Below are 12,974 nucleotides of genomic sequence, written 5' to 3'. Positions count from 1 at the left end.
TTTGTCAGTGTTTTAGCTCGCTGTACTTTAGCGTGTACATGTTTAATTAAAGAGGGTACTGGAGGGTACTGGGAGACTTAATAAGTAGGGAGATGTGAAGGAGATCTTAATTTTATTTTTATATCTGTCAGCGGCCGGTCATAAGGGGCCCCTATTTCACCACGGTGACAAGTGCGACAATTGTCGACATCACTGTTGCTGACGTCACAGGCCTCCATAGGCTACGGTAACCGCTTACCATCGGACAGGCGGTGTGCTTGTTTGCCATCAATATTTTAAGTAATTTAAAAAAACTCCATTATAATACCGACCATAAATAACTTTCGTAAAAACTAGTGCCCACGCCAATTCCTGGGTTTAGCTGCCAAGCGGACCCCAGGCTCCCATGAGCCGTGGCAAAATGCCACGAATGCGAGGAAGATGATGATTCGTCTTACCCACCTTTCTTGGCGACCCCTAACCTTCAGATCTTTGGTCTTACGCGTGTTACGTATAGCTTTCCAAATAGCGGACTTCTCACAATACCGGTATTAATACCGAAACTGTCTTCATCAATACCAGGATCCCGGGATCCCGGTATTGGATATAAATCGCTTAAAAAATTATAGTTTTATTGAAAAGGGGAATTAAAAAAGGCTCACCGGAATACCAGATATGTCCAAAAAGCTATTACAACAATAAACAATCAATGCCGCCATCTGCAATAAATTTTTTTTAAACTCCAGGTTGGTAATAACTTTATCCAATTTGTTGCCTTCAACTCACCACAGTCACCACTCTCACCAGTCACATTTTTAGTCCAACTTAACCAACCAGACAACTTTTTTCAAATTTCCGCCAAAATTGGTTTGCCCTGCCCTTTCGTTTTATTTTTTGATAAAATTATAAGAACTAATTATGTAATGTAAAGGTAAAATGATTTATTTCGAATAATTAGATTTTATCTGACGCATAGGCAAATCTTGTTTCAACAATAAAATGACGGCTAGAGGCCAGTTAGAGTTAGACCAAGTAAACTCTGCAACGATTTTGATAGCATACCTACGCAGTACGCAGTGCAAGTGTTATTTGTACGTCATAATTTCATAGAAGTTTGACGATTAAAATAACACTTTCACTGCGCGTGCTATCAAAATCGTTGCAGTGACGTTTAATAAGATTTTTGATACAGCTGAATATAATGGATTTAAAGGGTTTATACTGCACATTTCCCTCGTTTTTTAAAATACCGGGATCCCGGTATTGCCTTTAAAATACCGGTATTGAAAAATGCGTTTAAAAAGACGGGATCCCGGTATTTCTGGATCCCGGAATCCCGGTATTGGAAGCCCTAGTTACGTATTTATATGGGGCATTATCTATGAAAAGGGACCTTATTGTCGATGGCGCTTACGCCGCACAGCGTCGCGCGGCATTGTATTTATATCGGAGCATCGTTAATAATGGCGTAACCGCCATCGACAATTAGATCCCTTTTCATAGATAACGTCACATATTGTATTTATGTCACATGTTTAAGCAATCAATCCTTAGACATACAAGTAAACAAGATTCAATTTCAAACCAATTCGCACTCGGCAAGACTTCTCAATTAAATTGGCTTTTAAACCCATCAGCGATGCAATTTCATTCCCTTTGGACAGAGACTAGTTAATATAATAAAGAATACCAAACACTGATTTAAACTTTTACGATTTTTACACATTCTAAGAACGTTGAACGTTCAAGCTGATAAACAAGACCAAAGCCCGTACCATGAGTCACTGACAGTGTCAAAACTGACATATATCGAGAACGTAATTTACTTTCTATACATCTCGTTTACATACTTATATGCGAGTACGAGTGAGATGTATAGAAAGTAAATTACGTTCTCGCTGGCGTTTATGTCAATGCCAAACTGATGGTAGCCGTACAAGTGCAGGTAGTTCGAAAAACTTGCGCGGCTAGAAGGTGTTGATGTCAACTTTAGCCAGTCTTCTCAGAGACCACGGGGACAACGCTGGCCTCGAAACGTCGGAGGTAAATCTTAATACTTAAATACGCGATTAAGTCCCGTTGTAAAATTTAATAATAAAGAATGCCTCTCAAATTCCTGCTATGAAATTCAATTTATAGAAAATCATGTCTTTTTAGCGAGAATCTTTAATAACACAATGTTTGCTACAAGAACATAAGACGAAAGCAGGCGACGTCACGTGACCGCTTCTCTATTCAAACGTAGTCCTCATTTTCCTTTCTGGATATTAACATGATACAAAATATGTGTAAGTACGCAATATTATTCGACGTCAGAGATATGTTTACATTTTTCGTCATATTACAAAGGAGTATGGTACAAAAGTGTAAACATATCTTTGACGTCGACTGTACCTAGATATTAATCATAGATATGCCATCATTTGTTTTTTTTTTTAACTCCTGAATCCTCGAATCGAGGAGTGGAATTCACTTCCTGCAAATCTATTCCCAATAATCCACTATAACTTGGATCTTTTTAAATCGAGAGTGAATAGACATCTTTTAGGTAAGCATGTTCCATCCTAGACTGCATCAGCACTTACCAACAGGTGAGATTGTGGTCAAATGCTTACCTATTTATAATAAAAAAAAAATCGTGCTTAAACTGCACTCCTTATTTGAGTTGGAACAAAATGCTTGGAGATCAGCTACCCTTACTATTCACTCGTCTTTATCTACTACAAACATTATTACGCGTCTTCAGTAACCATGTATCTTCAAAGGATTTTAATTTACACTTATTCCACATGGGATCATTTATCATTTCGTGTGGTACGTATTCTATTTACATTTTAACGTGTGGTTGCGAAAATACTTTTAGGTCTCATATTTCTTAAGTTAATTTCAAATGTGGCAAATAAAGAGCGCTCAGTCATAGCACAGTATATAATTCTCCATTCTCTAATAACTTACCAAAAAGGGATATGTCTCTACATGATCATGATATGTCCAAGAACTAGACCTGTGAATGATACTTTTGAACGCGAACTGTAGAAATAAATCTCTATTTTAAAAAGTAATCTAGGGTGGCAGATAATTTAGGTGCTGACTGTACCTACTTAAATTCTTATTTCTAGGGTTCCAGATGAACCCAAGATTTATTTTGCGTGACATGAAAAAGCCGCGTTTAAAGAAAATATATAACATACTTATATGCATTTGTATTTGTATTTGAAAATAAAGAAAATGATGATTAACGACCTAACTAAAACCGCTCCCAAACTTTTAAAGCCAACATAAACAAAGGTGTTTTAATGTGAAACCCCACTTAAATCACTTAACTTTACCATGATTACACATAAAGCTTGCATAATTTGACCAAAAACGTTACGGCCATTACATTTATTATAAAACGCTGTCCTGGGAATAATTTGTCACGCTAGCCGTTGTAGGATTCTCAATGACTAAAGAGGAAAAACCATTATAATGTGACCTAAGAAGGTACACATGGTTAAGACTCGCGTTTAAAAAAATATATTTTTAGCACGGGTCACTCACACGTATCTATGTTTTGTATCGGGTCACTCACGTGATAGGTAATGTATTTTTCGACTATGTCTTTTTGTATTACTCCCGTTGATGATAAAGATTTCATAAAGGATCCAAAAATGTCGGAAATAATGGATCAAAGTTCAGTGAAAGACTCATTACGATATTTTGTACTGAATTTAGTCATCATTTTTGTCTCTTTGTAGGAATTGTAGGTACATAAGAATAATAATTTCAAAAAAATGAGGCTTGAACTTGTACGTTGTTGCTGGATTTATTAAATTTGTAACCACTTTCTTGAAAAGAATTATTGCAATACGTATTCGAAGTCTTTTTATACTAAATTAAGCTTATAATTCACTCTTGCTTGGTAAGCATTTGACAACTCCATTTTAAGTCCCATCAAAATCACGTAACTCCATAGAAAAATACCGTCGCATACGCCTTTTTAAACACAATTAAAAAAGGGTATAGGTTGATTGAGATATCTTGGCACTTAAGACGTTTTTCATGAGTCACAGACGTCACAAGAGGAATGCTAAGGACGCGGAGTTACATGTAATGAGTTTTGGCGAAAACGAAATGGGACCGTTTGAGGGAAATTCGGGTCAAGAGTTGGTTATGCCGTGGGGACGTGAGGATGTGGTTAGAATTCAGGCACGGTTTTTGTAGGAGCCTTGTGTTTACTCACATACTCACTACTGAATTACACTTACTGCTAGAGTCTGTGCGGAAAGAGAAGAGTCGTGAAATGTATGGGCTCCTTTGCATTCCACGACTCTTTTCTTTCCTCAGAGACTCTATTTGTATTGAAGCACTTCACTTAACAAATACATCTAAGTACTCATTTGTTTTCCTTAATGAGGAGCTGTAGCAAAAAAATATTAGTGCGAAGTAGCAAATGGAACAGCGACATCTAGTGTAATATTGGGCAACTACAACTAAATATTATACACTATGTTTCAGTATAAAAGTTTTCATCTACTGCAGCAATTTGAAATACAATTTGTCTTCATACAAAAGTTTTATCCACTAACAAAAAAAGTCCAACGCTCAATACGGGCGCTGATTTTAATGTGCTTAATAGAATAAATGAATATCAAACCGTAGTTCTATTGAACTATTAAAACTAATAACGGACAACTTCCTGTCGTGTATGCTCGAAAATTTTTGAGGAAAATTCCATAATTGACCCGATAAATATATATTTTCATGTATCTTAACCTCGCTGAAGTTTTTAGCTACAACGCAATCCTGCCAGTTTTCTAATTCGTTTTTTATTTTATTTGTTAGAACAAAACTCTTGAGACATCGTTACGCTGAAACAAAACAAATGTACCAAGAAAGGTATTCAGACTGATATCTCTCAGACGTCTCACTAAATCCTTTATCAAATACAGGGTGACTTCTGGGATATAACCGCAAAAATCGAAGTTCGCAAATTGCGGGCATTTTTCTCTGTCACTCTAATTACAATTTGCGAATTTCGGTTGTCGCGGTAGCCCCTCTGAAATAAGCTTAGTAATCTACTACTTAAAATAGATTACTTATATACTTACTGCTGTGGCGCGACGACTTTGACACCAAAGACCGCCATGCTTCTCTGTCCAAGGCCGTTTCTGTCAAAAGGACGGCGCCGAGTTCGCTAATTTCAAAAGTTTCTGTAACGTTTGATAAGGTAAGATTCTGGACGTCCAAGGTACAGTCAAATAACTTAATTTCAGTACAATTTCGTACCTTGTCACAGTGACAATCAATATAAAAGTCGCTAGGGACATCATACTATGTTCACTATGGCAAGGTACGAAATGGTAGGTACTGAAATTAAATTCCTTGGTGTATCTTTGTGCAATAAAGTTTAAATAAATAAGCCCACGTCAGCTAACTCACAATTCTATCCCCTCGTATAAGACCTAGGCATGTAAGTAATACCATCCTAAGTGGGAACACCCTTTGCCGAAGCGCTCTTCATCCCGAACCAATCTCTGCAGAAGAGCTCTCGTTTGAGAGCTCTTAACTCGACTCGATAACATCCGTCTCTGTCACACATGTGGGTAGAGATAAGGATGGGAACTGGTTAATTAAATGAGTCAATTTGGGTAAGAATTTTAATTTTGAGTTTGCAAATCTTCCTTTTTAACTTGATTAATTCTAAAGTCTAACTAGGTCTGGAATTCAAATATCACTACATTTAAATGTCAAAATGATCTGTTATTTGTTAGTTTTGTGATGTCAATATGAATTCATCGGTACAATTCGAACGTGCGCTGATATCAAACCGATTTTATGATATTTGAATCATATATTATTAAGTTGTCTGTCATTCACGTGTTCATGTTCATTCACATTGGGCTGATATCAGAATGACAGCTAACTAATGTCATTTAGTTATTGTGCATTTTGCTCGTACTTGTCGGGACGCATGATAATTAAATTACATTCAAATATCATTCTGGTGTTTGATGAGTTCTAATCATGTTTGGTCATGTTTTCCGGTGTACTTCCATAATATTTTTTTATTATCTTTTTTACACAACCCTATTCAAATGACACTTGGCAACACACAATAATTTTCTCAAATGAATAATTTCAGTTCCCCATTTCTTGACATTGAAACACAGGTGCTCTGGCTGTACTACACTGGCATATTAAACTGTGTATACCTATGATGGAGTTTAAAACGGCTTGGCAGTTGATATTGCATGTTGCGTGTTTGTGGATCGATTTTCGCTATAGTTTGTGCACTCTTTCTATTTCAGTGCAGTCTTATAACATACTTAAAGGAAAATTGAATATGAAATTAAGATTCGGTTGGACTGTAGCAAAGGGGGGCCTGGGACTTAGATTTTTTTTGACAAAGTGGTGTCATTATGACACTATTTTTAAATGATTGTAATGTGTATATCACGTCAAAATAAGCATCTTTTATTGGAAAAACTTTTCTCTAAAATAAAAAATGGCCGAGTTAGACGCCTCCAAAGATTGATATTTTTAAAGGGAGCTTCATTGAGAGTGGTGTCATTATGACATATATTTTAAATGATTTTAATGTATAGAACACATCGAAATAAGCAACTTTTACTTGGAAAACTTTTTACTAAAACTGAAAATGGCGGAGATAGAGCTTAAGGCAGGCCAGGCTTTTAAGGCAGGTCGGAGTAGGTACGACGACGAGCGAAGCGAGGAGGAGTGTTAGGTAGAACTGCGATAAAAGCCTGGCCTGCCTTAAGCTCTATCTCCGCCATTTTCAGTTTTAGTAAAAAGCTTAAGGTTTTATAATAATACAATTTTACAAGTCCCAGCTCCCTTTAAAAACATCAATCTTTGATCGCGTCTAACTCGGCCATTTTTTATTTTAGAGAAAAGTTTTTCCAATAAAAGATGCTTATAAGTCCCAGCCCCCCCTTTCGTACAGTCTGACCTAAGATTCAGCTTCATGAATTTAGATTCTAATATAGGCAGTGTATAAAAAAAATCCTTTCAAAGTATGGAAAAAAATGACTAAATAACCGTTTGTCAGTGGAATATTACACTATTTTATGTTTAACCACATGTATTAAAGAAATCTTCAGAAGTTGATTCTAATTATTTTTTGATCGGAAGAGATAAATAAAAAAATCTAGATTTTTATTTTCGTTTGCAAATTTCCCAAAACGACGACATTTCTACACTTCTAATCGGGTCACTCACGAGTTATAACGTGATGTTAGTAACCTGATTTAATATTATTCAGATTTGGGTTTGCCTTGTTTAAAATGGTGTAAAACAAAGCAAAAAAAAATCTAAATGTAGGCATTAAAAAGGGTCACTCACATCGCATAACTCGTGAGTGACCCTTTTTGTACGCCGTGGAGTAAATAAAAATTAATGAAACCTCACAATTCCGAAACAAAAGGGTAATCTGCTCGTATTTTCCTGCATTGCCTATCATTTGTCATTCATCGAAGCTATTTGGGTTATTGTGTATCAGTAGAACCGTCAAAACAATGCCATTTGATACCTATTTATAAGTGAGATTGGCATGTTTATTGTTACTAAGATTTCTGACGATTCATGATATCGAGGTTAGGTTGAGATGGATTTGCGATTGTATAATCATGTAAAATTTATGTAAAATTCTTGAGTTTTCAATAATATACGCAATGCTCGAAGTCAATAATCGAGTTTCTTTGGTGATTTAAAATAAGGGAATCTATGAAGGAAAGAAATTATATTTTGACAGGACTAACTAAGTCATGATCAGACAAGAATCCGTGGGGCAAATATTCTTGACAGGTAGGGACTTCCTATATCGATAAACTTTATCGATGCTCGTTCTATATACTAGTGATCACTCAAAGGTTTGCTTGTAAAAATATGTTTTTATTAAAAGTGTAAAAATCATATAAAATAATAACTCAATTCGCTTTGATTGATAATCAATCAATAAAGAGTTTGAGATAATGTTAACTATTTTATAGTACAATAAGTATTACGCCCTACCTTTATTTATAACCTAGCGATTATTTAAAGTATTCTATGTGTGAATTTCATACTTGTTTTCAAAACAATAGTTACAAAAAACACAATGTTGGGAGCGATCACTCGTATATAGAACGAGCATCGATAATTGAGTTTATCGATATAGGAATTCCCTACCTGTCAAGAATATTTGCCCCACGGATTCCTATGTCTGGTCATGATTATATACTTTTAGTAATTTTTCTAATATCATTACAAAATATCTAACAACGAGCATTGTTACATAACCCTTCAAGTCAAAACGCGAAAAGTAAGTAGTCTAATTAAAAGGCACTGTGGATTTGCACAAAAGCAGGCAAGTGGCAGGGCCCCGATGGGTGGTCAGCGCAGATTAAGAGAGTTTTAGCTTATCTATGTATGAAAGTATATATTAAATCATGTATCGACCACTCATGCACTTTCAACGCCACTTGAAGGGCAAAAATATAAGTATATTATGTATGTATAACGATATATTTTCGAAGATTTTCGTGCATATTTGGCAGTTCACAGCGCTGGCATTTTTCACTCGCCGGAGATTGTTTCTCGACGACGGTCGGACAGGCTCGTTAAAACCGTGACACATTACATGTCGGTGCGCATTCTAACACGTTGTCATTTTAGCTTTGACAAGGAACTGGAAGTAAGGATTTTAAGGTGACTGACATGTTGTAAACTTGTTTTGTCCTTGGTTCGCTAGCATGCATTATTTTTCTTACGTGCTATTTTTTGTATTACAAAATATCTTATATTACGCTGACTCTTGTAGAACTTTGATTGAAATAAGAAAACTTTCTTGAGATTTTTTTTAACTGAATAAACAGGTTACTCACAATTTAAGTCTATATACACACTCACATATGCTACACGAGCGAAACGAGATACACGGTAGGTACAAGTAATATATCGAGCTATTTTCGCCTTAAAAACGTGAGTGACCCGGTTTTAATATATATATTTTTTATCCGGTTTTTGTTAGCGTGTATGGTAAACTTCTGTGCATGCATATAGCTAAAGATATAGCTAAACGTATATCTGTAAGCAGTTAGAAGTACCGAACCGTCCATCCAGCCATATAATCTAACCTACCCAGAGAATATAACCTAATCTGATCTAAAATGAAAAAAAAATTCTCGGAAAAGAAAATAAGTCTACTTAGTTACTAAAGTCCCTTTTAGTAGCCTTTTAGTTGTAAAAAATGAAGAGCTTTGTGTCTTTTGCTACGAAAACCGTTTAACTTACTTATTTTTCTAGAAAATCGTAGAATTTCTTGATAAAGGGTCTTATCACATCATCATAATTTTATTGTCACCATTTTAGCTTTCAATCGCCCACAACTGAGCATAGGTCTCTCTTCGTGTACACTAGGGATTGCTCCCGGTACCGAGTTTGTATTCCCGGGAATTCCCGGTTCTCGCCATACAAACTCAGTACCGGGAGCAATCCCTAGTGTACACCACTTATCCCGGTCCTGGGCTAATCTCATCCAAAAGTGCCCCGCGATTTTTAGAATGATGCACCCAACGAGCTAACATATTTATTTTAACTTAACACATATTTATTTAAGTATTTAGTTGACAAAGCTAATAAACACGCTTTAAATTTAATCCGTTTTTTATTATTATTAAAGCCCCGCTAAGCCGATGTAAAAAGCCTCTTAAACATTTCATTCTTCTTAAGTTGCTTGAGAACTTGTTAAAACTTGGGAACTGTTTAAGGTTAATAGCTAGTAAAAAACCTTAACTGGACTGGGGAAGTTATCGTTTACTTAAAAGTTTAAAAGTAACCCTTTTCAGTGAGCGGTTTTAAACAAGATTTCATGTTAAGAGTGGCGCAATTAGAGTTAGTTGGAAGACTAGAGAGTATTATAAGTCTAGGTTAAAATACAAAATTGACTTACAGGCCAATTTGAACAAAACTGATATCAGAATGAAAGTAACAAGACTTACGTGAGACACAGATATATTAAATATATTAAAACGGGTCACTAACTATTCAACTTTATTCGACTTAAAATACGTGAGTGACCCGTTTTTAATATATTTAACAGAATGAATGCTAACCAGCATTACGCTTGTACTTGTCCGTACATGTATTGACGCGGGCTAGACGCACGACAGCTAAATAACATGATTCAAATTATCATTCTGATATCAGTGTACGTTCCAATTGGCCTATATATTTTGGCGTACTTAACAAAAAGAGCCTCGCGAGGATAAAATTGCAGCTTAGCCTATACGGTTAAAAATTCAGGCATGTAGGCATCGAGTTCGACTTTTATTCAATTAAGTACATTTTTACAGCAACGCTCGGACAAGCCGAAATTTCGGTAGTGGAAAAACAATGTAATGCCCGGTGGCCCGGTTGTTTTTATTTCATGCTTGGCTTTGCTGGACATACATAAGAGTTCAACGTGTGTTATCTGTGTGCAATCAGTGTTTTTGTATTGTTCGTTTATAAGGAAAAACAAAATAATTATGAATGAGGCTTGCTGTCAATATGCCGTTACATCGATATGAATCGATGTAACGGCATATTGACAGCAAGCCAGTTGTTTTTAAGGTAACATTCGAATGTCAAACGCATTTCTGTTGGGACGCCGCCGCTGTATCTTGTGATGTCTTGATAAAAATGAGTGACAATATGAACGCCATAATAAAGTTAGTAAAGAGGCGGAAAACATCAATAATTATATCAAGGAAATTGACAGATACAGCGCCAGCAAAAACAGAGACACACACATCCGAACGTTTTTTAAACACTTCATCTTGTCGTTGACAAGTTGTAATAAATACGGCTTCCATTAAATCTTTAAGAGTCATTATATTATAATAGTTACTAAAATATTTATTAACATGTAACACAATATCCGATTATCCGATTTATTATAGCCCGGGTATATAAATTGTATCCGATTTCCTAAACGGGTTTACTATTGACCAAATACAAAAAGTAGTAAGTGATTCTTCCATTTTATTCAATAACATTATTCCGTTATGTTTCGATAACTTAATGGTAAAAATCTTATGTAGCTAAACATAAAAAAAAATTCGTTAGTACATGTTAAATAATTTTCAATGATTCATATTAGATTGACACCTTATAAAAGTTTAAAAATCATTGGTTTGTTTTTTTTTTATTTAATTTGACACGTGAACATATTAATTTTATTTTATAACGGGTCACTCACATGAGTCGACTCAAATTACGTGAGTGACCCGGCATTAAATAATTTAACCGACTGTACTTGTGCCCTTTTAGTTTACATTGTACCTTTATTGACGTTACATTTATGGTATCTACACAAATTCATCTATCATAATATAATTGGCCTAAATATCCGTCCTCACGCTAGTTTCGCCACTGGTAGTGCCAGCTAAACCAGATTGTCTTCACAGTGTAGAAATGTAAACATTGCCAGTACTATGACTATCTAGAAAACGACTTCAAGAATTATTTTAGAAGGAAAACTTTCTAGTTTTTAGTATACACTGGAAAAAATAATGATCTATCGAGCACACATTAAAATAGTTTCATTATGACTAACTGATGCTTTTACAATATCAACAAATGTACCATTGTACCTACGTTCTTACGTAACGTACAAACAAAAAACTTTACTGCTTGGTTCGATGGGCTCATATAGAACTGTTAAAAACATTAAACGTTAATGCAATTTCAATTGTTTTAAACGATTTTTTTTTCTCAGTATAAAACCATATGAAATTATATTTAACACCATAATTTAATTATAGTTAAAATACAAAAACATACTTGTAGTAAAACCGTTGTAAATTTGTAATATTGGGATATTAAATGCTAAATTTAATTGATAAAACTCTCATTCAAATTGTAAAACCAGAATCCCACTAAAAACATTTTCATGTAAAATGTTGCCAAGACGAAACCATAAGGCTCGCACTGTCAAAAAGTGATCAAATCTCATGTGGAGCCAAGCTTCTAACTCTACAAGCCCTAACTTCACAAACTCTACACCTTAGTCAAAATATGTGGCTTGGCCGTTTCGGCTAATTTGATTTGACAAAAAGATTGAAATTAAAAGACTGTTTCATTATTTAATTGTAATTTCTGTTTACATAGCGTGGGAAACTCAGTATAATTATGTTGACAACGTATACGTTTTATTGCATAGAAAGTGTTCGGATTGTTTGTGTAATATAATATATCTTATCTATTAATAAATCTAGTATAAATCGAAAACGTCTTATGTGGTATATTTAGTAAATGTTGTTAGGATATTTCATATTTTTTAATAATATCGAAAATAATTATCTGCCTCCCTGTCGTTCTTGTACATTCGACCGACAGAAAGGCAGATGTTGTTTTTAGATTTGTCTATTTTGGCGGTAGGCCCTCCGATACTTACTAATAATGTTGGTGTAAGTTAAGTTATTGGTTGTATGCATTACTTATTTGAAAATAGTGAATGTGCAAGAGTTTTTAAGAACAAGTTTGGTCTGGCCTGCCACATATAATACAATTATATATTGTCAACTCAATCATCAATATATTGTTCTTATAAGTATGTACAGAATCCAGAACTAATTAATCTATCCCTCAATTTACATCGAAATCAGACGAAAAAGAAATCGGCAAAAATTTTAGCGGCTTTGTGCGTAATCCTTTTATTTTACATCGTTTTGTTTATAGTTTTCGACGATTGCTTTCAAACATATTGGACATATAGGAATTTGGAGCAAACTTTTTTTACCAAATGTTACAAAACTCGGTAGATTGAAATTGGATCGGATACAGTTGGGTACACAATGTAGTTTAAAATGAAAATGCAAACCTCGACAGGTTTTTACAATATAAATGCTTTTATTAAAATTGCGACAGAAAAGCTAATGGATAAGATAGGTAACATTTTTTATATAAAATAATAATAATACGCATTGTAAATTACTAAGTAAATACTAGAATATTTTATTAACATATAAGTC

The 12,974-nt window shown here is 34.7% G+C and overlaps 1 protein-coding gene across 3 annotated transcripts in view; it reads left to right on the top strand.

The window, feature by feature from the left end:
- The window catches only part of LOC134657483 (octopamine receptor beta-2R-like), a 240,349-nt gene that overhangs the window by 146,172 nt on the left and 81,203 nt on the right, over positions 1 to 12,974 (top strand). The window lies entirely within an intron of this gene.

The sequence above is a fragment of the Cydia amplana genome, chromosome 20, assembly GCF_948474715.1.
Source record: "Cydia amplana chromosome 20, ilCydAmpl1.1, whole genome shotgun sequence".
NCBI classification, from domain to species: Eukaryota; Metazoa; Arthropoda; class Insecta; order Lepidoptera; family Tortricidae; genus Cydia; species Cydia amplana.
This window is presented reverse-complemented; position numbering and strand designations above follow the sequence as displayed.